The sequence below is a fragment of the Mastomys coucha genome, unplaced genomic scaffold (genome assembly GCF_008632895.1).
Source record: "Mastomys coucha isolate ucsf_1 unplaced genomic scaffold, UCSF_Mcou_1 pScaffold14, whole genome shotgun sequence".
In the NCBI taxonomy this organism is placed as follows: domain Eukaryota; kingdom Metazoa; phylum Chordata; class Mammalia; order Rodentia; family Muridae; genus Mastomys; species Mastomys coucha.
In genome coordinates, this window is record NW_022196896.1 from 42518612 (window position 1) to 42530342 (window position 11731).

The 11731-nt window shown below is 45.0% G+C and overlaps 1 long non-coding RNA gene across 1 annotated transcript; it reads left to right on the top strand.

Annotated features, from left to right (window-relative positions):
* Positions 1–5196: 5196 nt before the first annotated feature.
* Positions 5197–9473, top strand: LOC116089061. The gene is made up of 2 exons (XR_004118135.1): positions 5197–5284; positions 9327–9473. It is a non-coding gene; the product is annotated as an uncharacterized LOC116089061 (long non-coding RNA).
* The last annotated feature ends 2258 nt before the right edge of the window (positions 9474–11731 follow it).

Genomic DNA, 11731 nt, shown 5'->3' on the forward strand with positions numbered 1-11731 from the left:
TGAAGGTGACCCTTCTCATATCTGTCACTGATGAAGGTGACCCTTCTCATATCTGTCATTGATGAAGAAAGTGCACCACAGGCAAACGACTCCAGCCTGTGTTGATATAAAACAAGTCAGCATTCTGTGTGTTATTAGAGAAATCAGAGTTATTCTGAATAGCTTTTTAATTTGCTCTTCATAGCCTCAGTTTCAAATAAGTACACACAACTCCATTTACCTTCATTGCCAGTTCTTCATGTTCTTTGTTAACTTAAATTCTACAGGCTGAGCAGCATACGTGCTTAAGAAAACATGCATATGCAAGTGGTCTTAAGTACCCACATCAAACATGTCTCTAACGTTTGCTTAAATAAGAAACATGGTATAAAAAACATGGTTGTGCATGCCTTTAATCTCAGCACTCACCAGGCCGTCTCTGTCAGTCTTCTCTTCTCCCATCATCACTGCCCATTTCTTGACTGTCTTGCTTAAAACATCATCAGTTCCTCCTTAACGTCAGTCATGGCTCAGGTGTTAATTTACTCTTGGGGTTTCATATCATCTCTAATACTCTGTACTGCACCCACAGATCCAGGTGCCTGGAAATGATGCTCATTTCCTACCTGCACTCTGGCCCTCTGCTCTAGTGATGGGGAAGGAAATGCATAGAAACCTCTGTGGGACAAAGAGATGAACACTGTACTGGAGTGTGAGCAGTGTGTAATGGAAACCCAGGAAAGCAGTTGGTCAATCTGGAAGGAGAAGCTGAAGGTTTCCAAAGTAGACAATGGACGGGTCTTATCAATGAACAGAAATGCCTTCTGACTCACAAAAAGGCAGTGGAATGAAGATAAAGACTGAGAAGGGTTGGACCCCCAAGGAGGGGTTCTGAGAGAAGAGGGAGGGGCTGCCAGTGGCCCTTAAATGCTGTAACATTAGGAAGGATCTTGAACCATGTACAAGGGATTTTCGATTTTAAATCAAGTCACAGACGATTTTTAATTAACCAGCCTGGCACTAAGACTAGGGCGGACTCTGACAAGGAACAGTAGAATTCAAATGGGGGAAGCTAGAGAGTGGCTAACATAGCTGTCCAGGCAACGCATGGTAAGGGCTCTAGATACAAAGGGAGACGAACTGGGTGGGAGATGGAAGGCTAGAACAAACCCAAGTGTCACTGGATTCCTGGAGTAAGTACATCATTGCACATTTACCTATAGGACTTGTGGATAGTAACAGAAGTAGCTCAGAATGAAGTGAGTTGAATTTTATGTTAGGGTATAGACAGATGATAGGGACATCTAAGAAAATATGGTCAAAAGGAGAATGATAACAAAGGGTATCATTTAAAATTATCCTATCAGCTATGAATAGATGGTTTGAAAGACCTAGGTGAATCTAAAAAGCCATGTTTGTATGGATCTTCTTCAGCCATTCTGGTAAGCACCAGGAACGGAGAATAGTAATCAATCCCCCTCAGGTCCATATATAGTTGAGGTCTGAGGATGTAGGATGAAGGCGATGACATCACAGGGATCCCAAGGAGCTGAGGGAGCATCCGCCCGGGCCACTGCTGGTCCTGCTCTGTGGGTTTCTGTGTTGGTCAGTGTTCACTGTCTCCTTGACAGAATCTAGAACAACCCGAGAGATGGGCTTCTGGGATGTCTTTGGGAATTATCTTTATTATGCTAACTAAGGTGGAACCATTTCCTGGCTATAGGATACATGGGACCGAGCTACAGGACTGGCATAAGAACTGGTGAAGTAGGCATGCTCTAACCTGGGAAATCTCAGAGATCTGAGACAGGATGAAACAGAGCTACCCCTCCCAGCCTCCAGTGAGTGCTCTGGAACACATAACCATGACCATCATCTAAGAGGACCATGGCCACTGAACCACACAGCATAGCTCCTGGAGTTCTTCTCCAGGCTAAAGAGATGTCTAGATAGCCTTCCTTTCCTGGGCACTCTCACGCCCTTCCCTCAAAGAGTATAGAATCCCTGGCTCACCTCAAATAAATTGTATATGCTCACGTCACAACACCCAATAAAGCAATATGAACAAGCAAGGATTGTCTCAGAGCCACTCCTTTACAGATCACCACGGGGAAAGGCCTTTGTGTAAAAGAGCCAAGCATTAGGCTCCCGCTGGTACTTCGTACTCACTCCCAATCTGTCACATCCTCCCTGTCCGGCAAGAAAGACGCAACCTGGGTACTCTTCCTTTTAGCAGTTTATTTCAGGAACATTTTAACAATGTTTCTCCCTCCTGCTTCTCCCTCCTGCTCCTCCTGCCTGCTTCTCCTACTTCTGGCTTCTGCTGCTCCTGCCTCTCTCCTGCCTTCTTCTCCTACTTCTGGCTTCTCTCTCCTGCCTCTCTTGAGCTTAAGCTCAGCCTTCCGGCCCACCCTTGGCCATTAAGTACTCCCAAGCTTAGCCAATCCCAATGGGCTACGTAGCAAAAGCGGATAGGTCACAAGATGCGGAAGTAACCAATGGCAGCAAGCTTAGCCAAATGAGGGCTTGCTTATGAGACAGCTAGCTCTTGGAAAGGCTCTCCACTCCAATCCAACCAGACCTTGCTGTCTTGGGCTCTGCTTTCCCCTTCCTGCCTGTTGTTCAGATACCCAGAGGGGAAGTGGGGATCTCTGACCCCAGTTCCTGACTTCCTCTCTTGGCAGTACACCTGGATCCCCAATGAGAAGGTGAAGGAACTACAGCATTCGTCCCAGATTTCACTTTTCCCTTCCTGTCTGATATGTAGCCACATCTGATGCCCTGAAGGGAAACAAGGGCTGTGACCTCTTTTTTTGTTTTGGTTTGGTTTGATTTGTTTTTTTGTTTTTTGAGACAGGGTTTCCCTGTGTAGCCCTGGCTGTCCTGGAACTCACTCTGTAGACCAGACTGCCTCTAACTCAGAAATCCACCTGCCTCTGCTTCCCAAGTGCTGGGATTAAAGGCTTGTGCCACCACTGCCCGGCTGGCTGTGACCTCTTTATTCTGTCCTTTTCTCTGCTTTCTCCTGGTGCTATAGAGGCATCTAGACACCCCAGCAGTGGCAGGTTAGGTAGAGAAAGAGAGCTGAGCAAAGGCATGTATGTATTCTTTGTTGTTTCTTATTGTTGATGACCCTGTTTTTTTCCTAACAGTTCTGCCATCTATAGTGAACATGTTCAAAGGCAAGGTGCCAAGCACTCAAAGACACTTGACTGGAAACGTGAAAAGGGCATTCTTATCAGTAGAGAGGAGGCATGTTTTCACTGGCTTGGCCTTTTTCATCCTGCCTAACAACTTCAAAATCTGGTCATTAGCCTAATGTTTTCATACATGATTTAGACTATGGAATAGAAAAATGCTCCTGTTTTTGTAGGGAAAATTGTGTGGGAGAAGAGGGAGAATCCACGCTGTGCTCCCGTGGATGATGTGAGGACAAGAGCAAAGGACAGTCTTTGTGTTTAGGCAAATCTGAATCTCATCTGATGTGGGAGGTCTTACACGTGTGCCAAGATTTCTCCCCAATTGTTCATCCTGTAAAACAATTGTCTCTTGAGATTAATTCCAACCATGGGAATTATCCTGGCTGATAAAATATTAGCACGTATGGTATGTACCACTCCCACATGCAATAGATGAATGAAAACTTTTCTTCATCCTTTGTTCTTTTGCAGTGAATCCTGAAGCTTTGTGTATTACAGTGGTATCAGTGAGATGATCTTCCCACCTGGGTATGGAGTGAACATGACCATCAGAGTCCGTTTGCTGATCAGTGTAAGAAGAATGAGCATGGCCAGGCTCAATGGGTAGAAACCCTTGCAGCACAAACCAATGATTTGAGTTACACTCTGGGAACCCATGGTGGAAGGGGAACAAAACAGAGTAATCCCTTGACCTCAAAACATGGTCACCATGGCTTGAAATCATCACATACAACTGTACATGCACACACACACACACATACATGCTCACAAAGGAGAAAAAGAAAAAGAAATATAGTGTAAAGCTGGAGAGATGACTCAGAGGTTAAGAGCATTGGCTGCTCTTCCAAAGGTCCCAAGTTCAATTCCCAGCAACCACATGGTGGCTCTCAACCATCTTTAATGGAATCTGATACCCTCTTTTGGCATGCAGGTGTATATGCAGATAGAACACTCATATACATAAAATAAATCTAAAAAAAATTTATAGTGAAAACACATCTCCTCAAACTATTTAAGACTCTGAGATGTGGGATGACTTGCTTGATGCAATGTAATTTAGCTTCATCAGACTAATGCATTGGTTGAAAAAAAAATTTGTACCATAAGCCAACAGCTAATAACACAGCCCCTGAGGTATGACAAACAGGCACGAACCTGGGAACAAAAGGAGCATCACTACAGGTCAATAGACGCAACAGTACACAGACTGGATAAAATTCTGGGGAAAGTTTCAATAGAAAAATTCATGGTTATGTCGTTGGAATTGAAAGTGAACATATTCAAAGGCACATTGCCAAGCACTCCGAGGCAGTTGGCTGGAAAATGCAAAGTATAGCTTTGGTAGATCAGCAGTTGACCAGGAGGAATTGTCTCAACCCTGCAGTTCTGTTGACTGGAAAAAAAAAAAAAAAAAAGAGAACTGTGGCAAATGAAAAGCATGTCTGCATCATGAGGTAATTGTTACATCGCTCTCTGAGCTGGCCAGAGCTCTGTGTGACAGAGAGATGGGGATGGCTTCAGGCTCCACAGGTCAATAGAAACAAAACAAGGAGACTTTAGAGCAAAGTCATTCTATGGCCTGCAAGCTGGGGTCCCTTAACATGAGGACCTGGGATCCCTTAAAATAAAGGGGACTTAGGATGCCTGGGTGTTGGCCTTGAACTTTACACGGGCTCTGTAAGTGTGATGATGACTGTTTTCTTCTCTGTTGCCAAGGACACCAAAAGAATGGGCTTAATAAAGTAAAAATAAGTTAGTAAATCATTTCTCGACCCTATGGTTGCCCCATAGCATCCAGGGTGGGAGATTTATCTGGGGACATTCACAAAGAACAGTGATTCTTTGAAGTGTGGATTCCTGGATGTTTCCTAAACTTAAAGGGACAGAAGCACTTGATCTTTCTTTCGCTGCGGTCTCTGTGATGCCTGCCGTGGGACACTCTCTGATGCCAAGCTCACTTGCCCATAGTCCCCTGAATACCCCCCTGGCACTGCAAACCTTTCCTTCCCATCCAGGAAATGTAGTCAGGATAAGCAAGGGACCTCATGGCCACCCATACAATTTCAGCTCCTCCTCTTAGCCAGACCAAGGATGGGAGGAGACAGGTAAATATTTATGTCAGTCTTTTATTATCTGTAAAATAACTTGTGGTATGATTATTTATATTTATTTAGCAATTTTTAAGTGGTTGATGTAAACAGGTTTTGGGAATGTCTATGGCTGAATAGATATACATTTATTTATTTATTTGGGCTTTTTCTTTTTTTCTTTTTTTTCTTTTTTTTGGTTTTTCGAAACAGGGTTTCTCTGTGTATCCCTGGCTGTCCTGGCACTCACTCTGTAGACCAGGCTGGCCTCGAACTCAGAAATCTGCCTGCCTCTGCCTCCCAAGTTCTGGGATTAAAGGTGTGGCCACCACGGCTTATTTGGGCTTTTTCAAGCCTTGACTGTCCTGGAACTTGCTATGTAGACCAGGTTGGTCTCATCTCCAACTTACAGAGACCCACTTGCCTCTGCCTCTCTGGGATTAAAGGCATGTACCACTACTGCCTGGAAAAACTGGCATACATGTATAATTCCCTGTAATAAATGCTATTATACGTAAGCCAGGCAGAGTGGTACATGTCTTTAATTCAAGCACAAGAGACCAGTAGATCTGTGAGTTCAAGGTCAGCCGGGGCCGTATAGTAAAGAGACTGACTCAATAAACAAAATGTAAATGTAACGAGCAATGAAAGTCTGTAGAAGACTGTAGGCTGCTCTTGAGAAGGATAGACAGAAGTGTCGTCAGTCAGCCAAGGGATCAGGTGAGGTCGCAAGGACAGGAAGCTGTCTGGAGGACCGTAAGAAGCTGACAGCCTGTGGAAAGGTCACTAAGCAGAGTGGGAGGGGGTAATGGTAGGAGGCCAGAACATTAGCCCCCCCAACCATGCTAATAAACTCAAATTTCATCTCAGGAGCAGAGAATAGTGGGGAACTATTTTATGCAGGGAAAGGACACTCCATATTTCAGGAAAAATCACTCTGACTGTAGTATGAAGCTTTTATTTATTTGTTTATCTATTTTGATTTATTTGTAGGGTTGATTTTATTTATTTATTTATTTATTTATCTATCTATTTTTTATTTTGGGTTTTTTTTTGTTTGTTTGTTTGTTTTGTTTTGTTTTTGAGACAGGGTTTCTCTGTATAGTCCTGGCTGTCCTGGAACTCACTCTGTAGACCAGGCTTGAACTCAGAAATCTGCCTGTCTCTGCCTCTCAAGTGCTAGGATTAAAGGTATGTGTCACCACTGCTTTATTTAGGGCAAACTCTCACATAGACCACACTGGCTGGCCTTGAGTTCCTGCTTCTACCTCCCAGTGCTAGGATTACAGGCCTTCAATGGCATTCTGAGAAGCCTGTAGAAAGTTGGTTAGAGGGCCTTAGAGATTAATCTGGCTTGAACTTAAACCTACAGTCTATAGTGCTAGTTTTAAGGTATTTCATCGGGGTAGGGGAGAGACTGTGGGAACCGGAGGACCAGAGCCAGGATCTCTACACAGAGGCCTCTGAGTGTGGAGTTCAACTATAATCCTGGGAGACAGAAATCAGGGATCCCTGGGGCAAGTCTGCTAACCAGACTGACTAAAGTGGCAATTTCCAGGATCAATAAGAGACTCAGCCTCAGTAAACGAGACAATGGTTGAAGAAGAGACCCAATGTCAACTTTTGGCCTCCATTTGCATGCACAGCCAGGTGTATGTGCATCTACACATGCAAACAAGCAAACTTACACCCACACAACAGCTATATCACACCATAAACACACATGCAAACAAGCATATTCACACTCACAGAATAGACAGCCGTGCAAAGAAGTGTGCGCATGCACGCGCGAGCGCGCGCGCGCGCGCGCGCACACACACACACACACACACACACACACACACACACACAGGAAGAAAGTTTTCTTTCAACAATTTAGTTCAGTCACAATCCTTATCTGTTACCCGAAGGTAATTGTATCCGTCTGGCACGGTAGCTATGAAGATAAAGTTCATGGCCCGTAAGCACCTGTAGAGAGTCAGGTATCCCAGCTCACACTGAATCCACCATAGTTAGCAAAGGACAAATGCCCTTGACACAGTGCAGAATCAAATGTTCTTTTTGTTTGTTTGAGAGTTATTATTAAATGAGTTTCTACAAGATGTAGAGACCACATTGGGTTTTCCTGCAGTCCTTTAATCATCTCTGTGGGTCTTTGCAGAACTCTTTCCAGTTTCTCAGAATTCCATGTCAATTGTGGAGACCGCACTAGATTAGTCACCATAGAGAACTCATTATAATTAAATCAACACTGTGTAGTCACTTGGGCGGCTGGCTCAGCCATGTAAACCCAGTCAGCCAGTCCCATCTACAAATAGGTTGTGTTCCAGGAGTTCATTAGTACATTGGTTGTCTGGAACACAGAATGCCTTTCCCCATAGAAACAGCGTTAGAGATGGTGGCTAGTTTCCCAGGCCTGTGCACAAAAATCTATTTAATGTACATGGAGCTGAATCAGGGCCTGGCAAGGAGTGTTCCTCAAATCTTTGACCTGCTTAAGCCCCATGGGACCCCCAATTCAAGAGAGTGCTAAGCTCTGGCACCCAAATGTGAGTCTTCTAAGGGAGGCAGAGGAGCTGTGTCAACAGCTTGAGACTGACGATCATTTGCTGTTACTCCATTTGAAGAACACTCCTTGAAACTGGGTCTCGAGACTCACTCTTGTAATCCCCCAGTTTAGGAGTTTGGGACTAGAGGATTGTCACAAGTTCAAAGCATCCCTAGGCTGCGTAGGCCAGAGTGAGTTCCAGCCTCGCTTGGGTTACAGAGTGGGATCCTGTCCTAAATTACAAACAAATATTTCTTTGGAATGGACCTTTTTCTGCCATTGTTTCTGGTATTATTTAACCAAGCAATCATTGGGCAGTGGTGGCACACGCCTTTAATCCAAGCACTTGGGAGACAGAGGCAGGCAGATTTCTGAGTTCGAGGCCAGCCTGGTCTACAGAGTGAATTCCAGGACAGTCAGGGATACATAGAGAAATCCTGTCTTGAAACAAACAAACAAACAAACAACAACAAACACACAAAAAACCCAAGCAATCAAGACCTTCCTTATGATTAAACCACCAGTTATGCTGATTCATTATTCTTAATCTTCACCGCTCTTCCTGTGGGTGGTTTGTTTGTTTGTTTTGTTTTATTTTATTTTGTTTTGCAAATGTCTTCCTTCGACTGTGTGCCCCTATCTGGCAACTGTATTATCTGGAAGGGGGGAGGGGGGTGTTGGGGGGAGGGAGAGGTGTTGGGAGGAGAGGGAAGGGTATTGGGGGGAGGGAGGGGTGTTGGGAGGAGAGGGAGGGGTGTTGGGGGGAGGCTTTAGGGCCCCTCAAGGCCAAGCTCCTTCCACTGCACAACACTGCCCCCCAGTGGAACACGTTGTACACAGGCCCAATGTCGCCCAGCTCACGGAGCGCCATTATTTGGGGTTAACAAGTTCTGCATTCATCTGTCCAACAAAGAATCTTTGAGTACTTCCAACGACTTGGGCCCTGGGAACGCGGAATCGAATTAGACTCGGTGTTCTCGCAGAGTGGCTGGGAAAGGGGACAAGCAAACCAACACTGAAACCAGCAAGATGTGAATATGATCAGATGCTTAAAAAGAAAAAAAAAGATTACGTGGAAACAAAGAACAGAGATGATTAGTCAGCCCAGCCCAACAGGCTGCGGTTCCTGAAGGAGGTGAAATGCGTTCTAAAGCCTGAGTTGGAGTTAGGGGTAGAGCTGCCAACAGCAAAGGGTCAAAGGGCATCCTATGTAGAGGAAACAGAGATGCAGGAATGTGAAATGCCAGAAATAATGTGGAATGTTTCTTCTCGTCATCTGCTTTTTTTGGTAGGTCAGCACCACTGCCAGCCAGACGCTGACAAATTAAAATATTTCAGTATAGCTTTAATTTGCTTTCCTCTACAGGGACATTTTTAGATAATGCTCTTTTGAAATATACGTTTGTGTTTTCCCCCTTGGGCTGCTCGAATGCATCGTTGATTTCCCTATTGGGTGTGGGTCCTTTGACGATTGCTAACTTTCTTTTCTTTCTCTTTTGCTTGCTCTGCTAGGGAAGTCAGAAGAGTCTCACGGCTGCTTAACACTGCAATTTACACAACCTGCCTTACAGCCATAGCTGTGTGTCCCAGGACCTACCACTGGACCTATGATAGGCTCTCTGCTCTGCTTCTCAAGCTCTGGGATTAAAGGAACCACCTCACCAGTTTTTGGTTTTGTTTTTGTGTTTTTAGATGTGGACGGGAGTTGAGGTCCTTTTGCTTGCGCTGCAGCAAACACTATTGACTGAGCTAGGCCTCAGATGTTCAAGTTTTGAAAGCAGCTTCTAGACTCTTCCCCCAAACTATTATGATTACAATGAAAATTAGACCCTCGTTTAGTTTAAGTCTTTGGCGTGTGTTTCAGGTACACAGCAGCATGCTCTGCCTGCGTCCCCAGCTTGCTAGGAGGACACAGTCCTCTAGCTGCTGGCTGCTGACAGTTGAAGGCTGTCTGGATGAAGCTCGCAGAAGCTGGCTCTTCCAGCTGAAAGAGGAGGCTGCTGCGTGCTTCTCCAGCTCCCAGAAATGGGCTCCGTGCATCTCTCCTGAATTAGGTTCTAGAGGAGGTCAAACACCTGGCACTGAGCTAGAGGGTGCTGTGGCCCCACTGTAACCACAATAAAGCCACCACAGGGTGAGGAGCAGGGCAAGCGGGAGAAAGGGAGTGAAAGAACAAACGGAAACAAACAAGCTTAGCTGGTGAGAAAAATCAAGCAGCCCAAACTATCCACTGGCCGCCTCCGCACCTCCTAGTCAGGCCCTGTCTGTGTTAGGCTCTGCCTCCGAATTCCCTGGAGTCCGCAGATAGATGATGTCACTCCTTCTCTCATGCCCTCCTGGTGCCAAACACCATCAGACTTCCTTTATTCTGTCTACACCTTTTCGTCCTATGCTAGCCCTGACCCCTTTTATCCAACCCATTGGTGCCAGAACCCCCACTTCCTAGTCCCTGATTGTTCTCCTCAGATTCTTGCTCCGAAACATGCTGCCTCCAGCTGTTCCTTTGCTACCCAGTCCTCCATGCGGCGCCCTTGAGCCCGTTGGTACTTGACCCAGCCCTGTCATCATTCCCAAGCAATCCAGCATTCACCACGAAGCAGACCTTTCTCCTGCACCTTGCAGTGCACCTTGCAGTGGTGCTCACGGAGGTCTGGGGGCTGGCCCCTGATATCTCCAATACAATAGCATCTAGCTCACTACCCATCTCTCTGTACCACTCCCACCTTTAGCCCTGGCGGGTGGGTGGGTTGTTTGTTTGTTTGTTGAGACCCGGTCTTTCTATCTATGTTTTACCCCTGGCTGGCCTAGAACTAGCTCTGTCAACCAGGCTCCTGGAAACCCACCTACTTCTATCTTCCAAATGCTAGGATAAAAGGTGCTGCTATCAAGTCTGGCTATCCCTGCTGCCTTAGATGCACAGTGATGGTCTTTTCCATTTTCAAGGCCCTTAAAAGAGCCTTGAATGCCAGAGAGCGCTTCTCCGTTCCCTCAGCCACATACCTCTGTGGCCATTCTCCAGCCTTCCCGGCTCAAGGCTAGATACCCACTGTTGGAGCTACACCTGTGTGCTTCAGACACACATCCATTTATCCTGTCCATTCGGGACACATTTTACTACTTTTATACATATTTTCAAAGAACCAATTTGGGGTTTTAAACTTTTTTACTTTATGTTTCTGTGTATTTATTTGGAAATCTTTGTCTTTAATTATAGTTTCTTACCCAGTTCCACTTAATTTTTTTTGTACTTAATATTACTAGGAGGCTAAACACACCTGCATATTGAGCGGATTGTCTTTCCCGGTCTGTTCTTTCTTGTAGCTCTTGCCTGTCCTTTCATTATTCAATCCCCTTGATTAGAAACCGCCCACCTAATTACCCTTTCAGTGAGTGCTTCTGTGGTAACGTAGGTAACTGCTCCAATGAGAAGAGCTTTTATTTTTAACTTTTCAAAGTCTAATATAAATATAAATTGGTGCTTTAACCTCTTTATAGGCAATGCCGAGGATCTTAGAATACTTTATTTCAACTTACTTTCTTTCTTTCTTTTTTCTGTGCTCCAGTTTATTGTTTTGTGTCAACAATGCTCCTGTAGATTTACCCAGAGGGCACCAATCCCATGGCTTCTGTGGACCCTGAATTTCTAGCTTCCCGTCTTTTCTATTCAGAAGAAAATCTGTCACTAGTTTGCTCTTTTAATGATTAAAAACTACTTCTGCTGTTTAACTAGTTCATCCGTCTTACCCATTGGTGTTAGTTATGGGATCTTACCACAGCCCAGGCCAGCCTTAAATGTGCAACCTTCCTGCTACCTCCATGTGCTGGGACTGTAAGTGTGCAGCACCGCGCTTGCTTTTCTCCTCTAAGTGCATTTTTGCTGTTTATGGAATGTTTTGTTCTTTTTTTTTTTTTTTTTT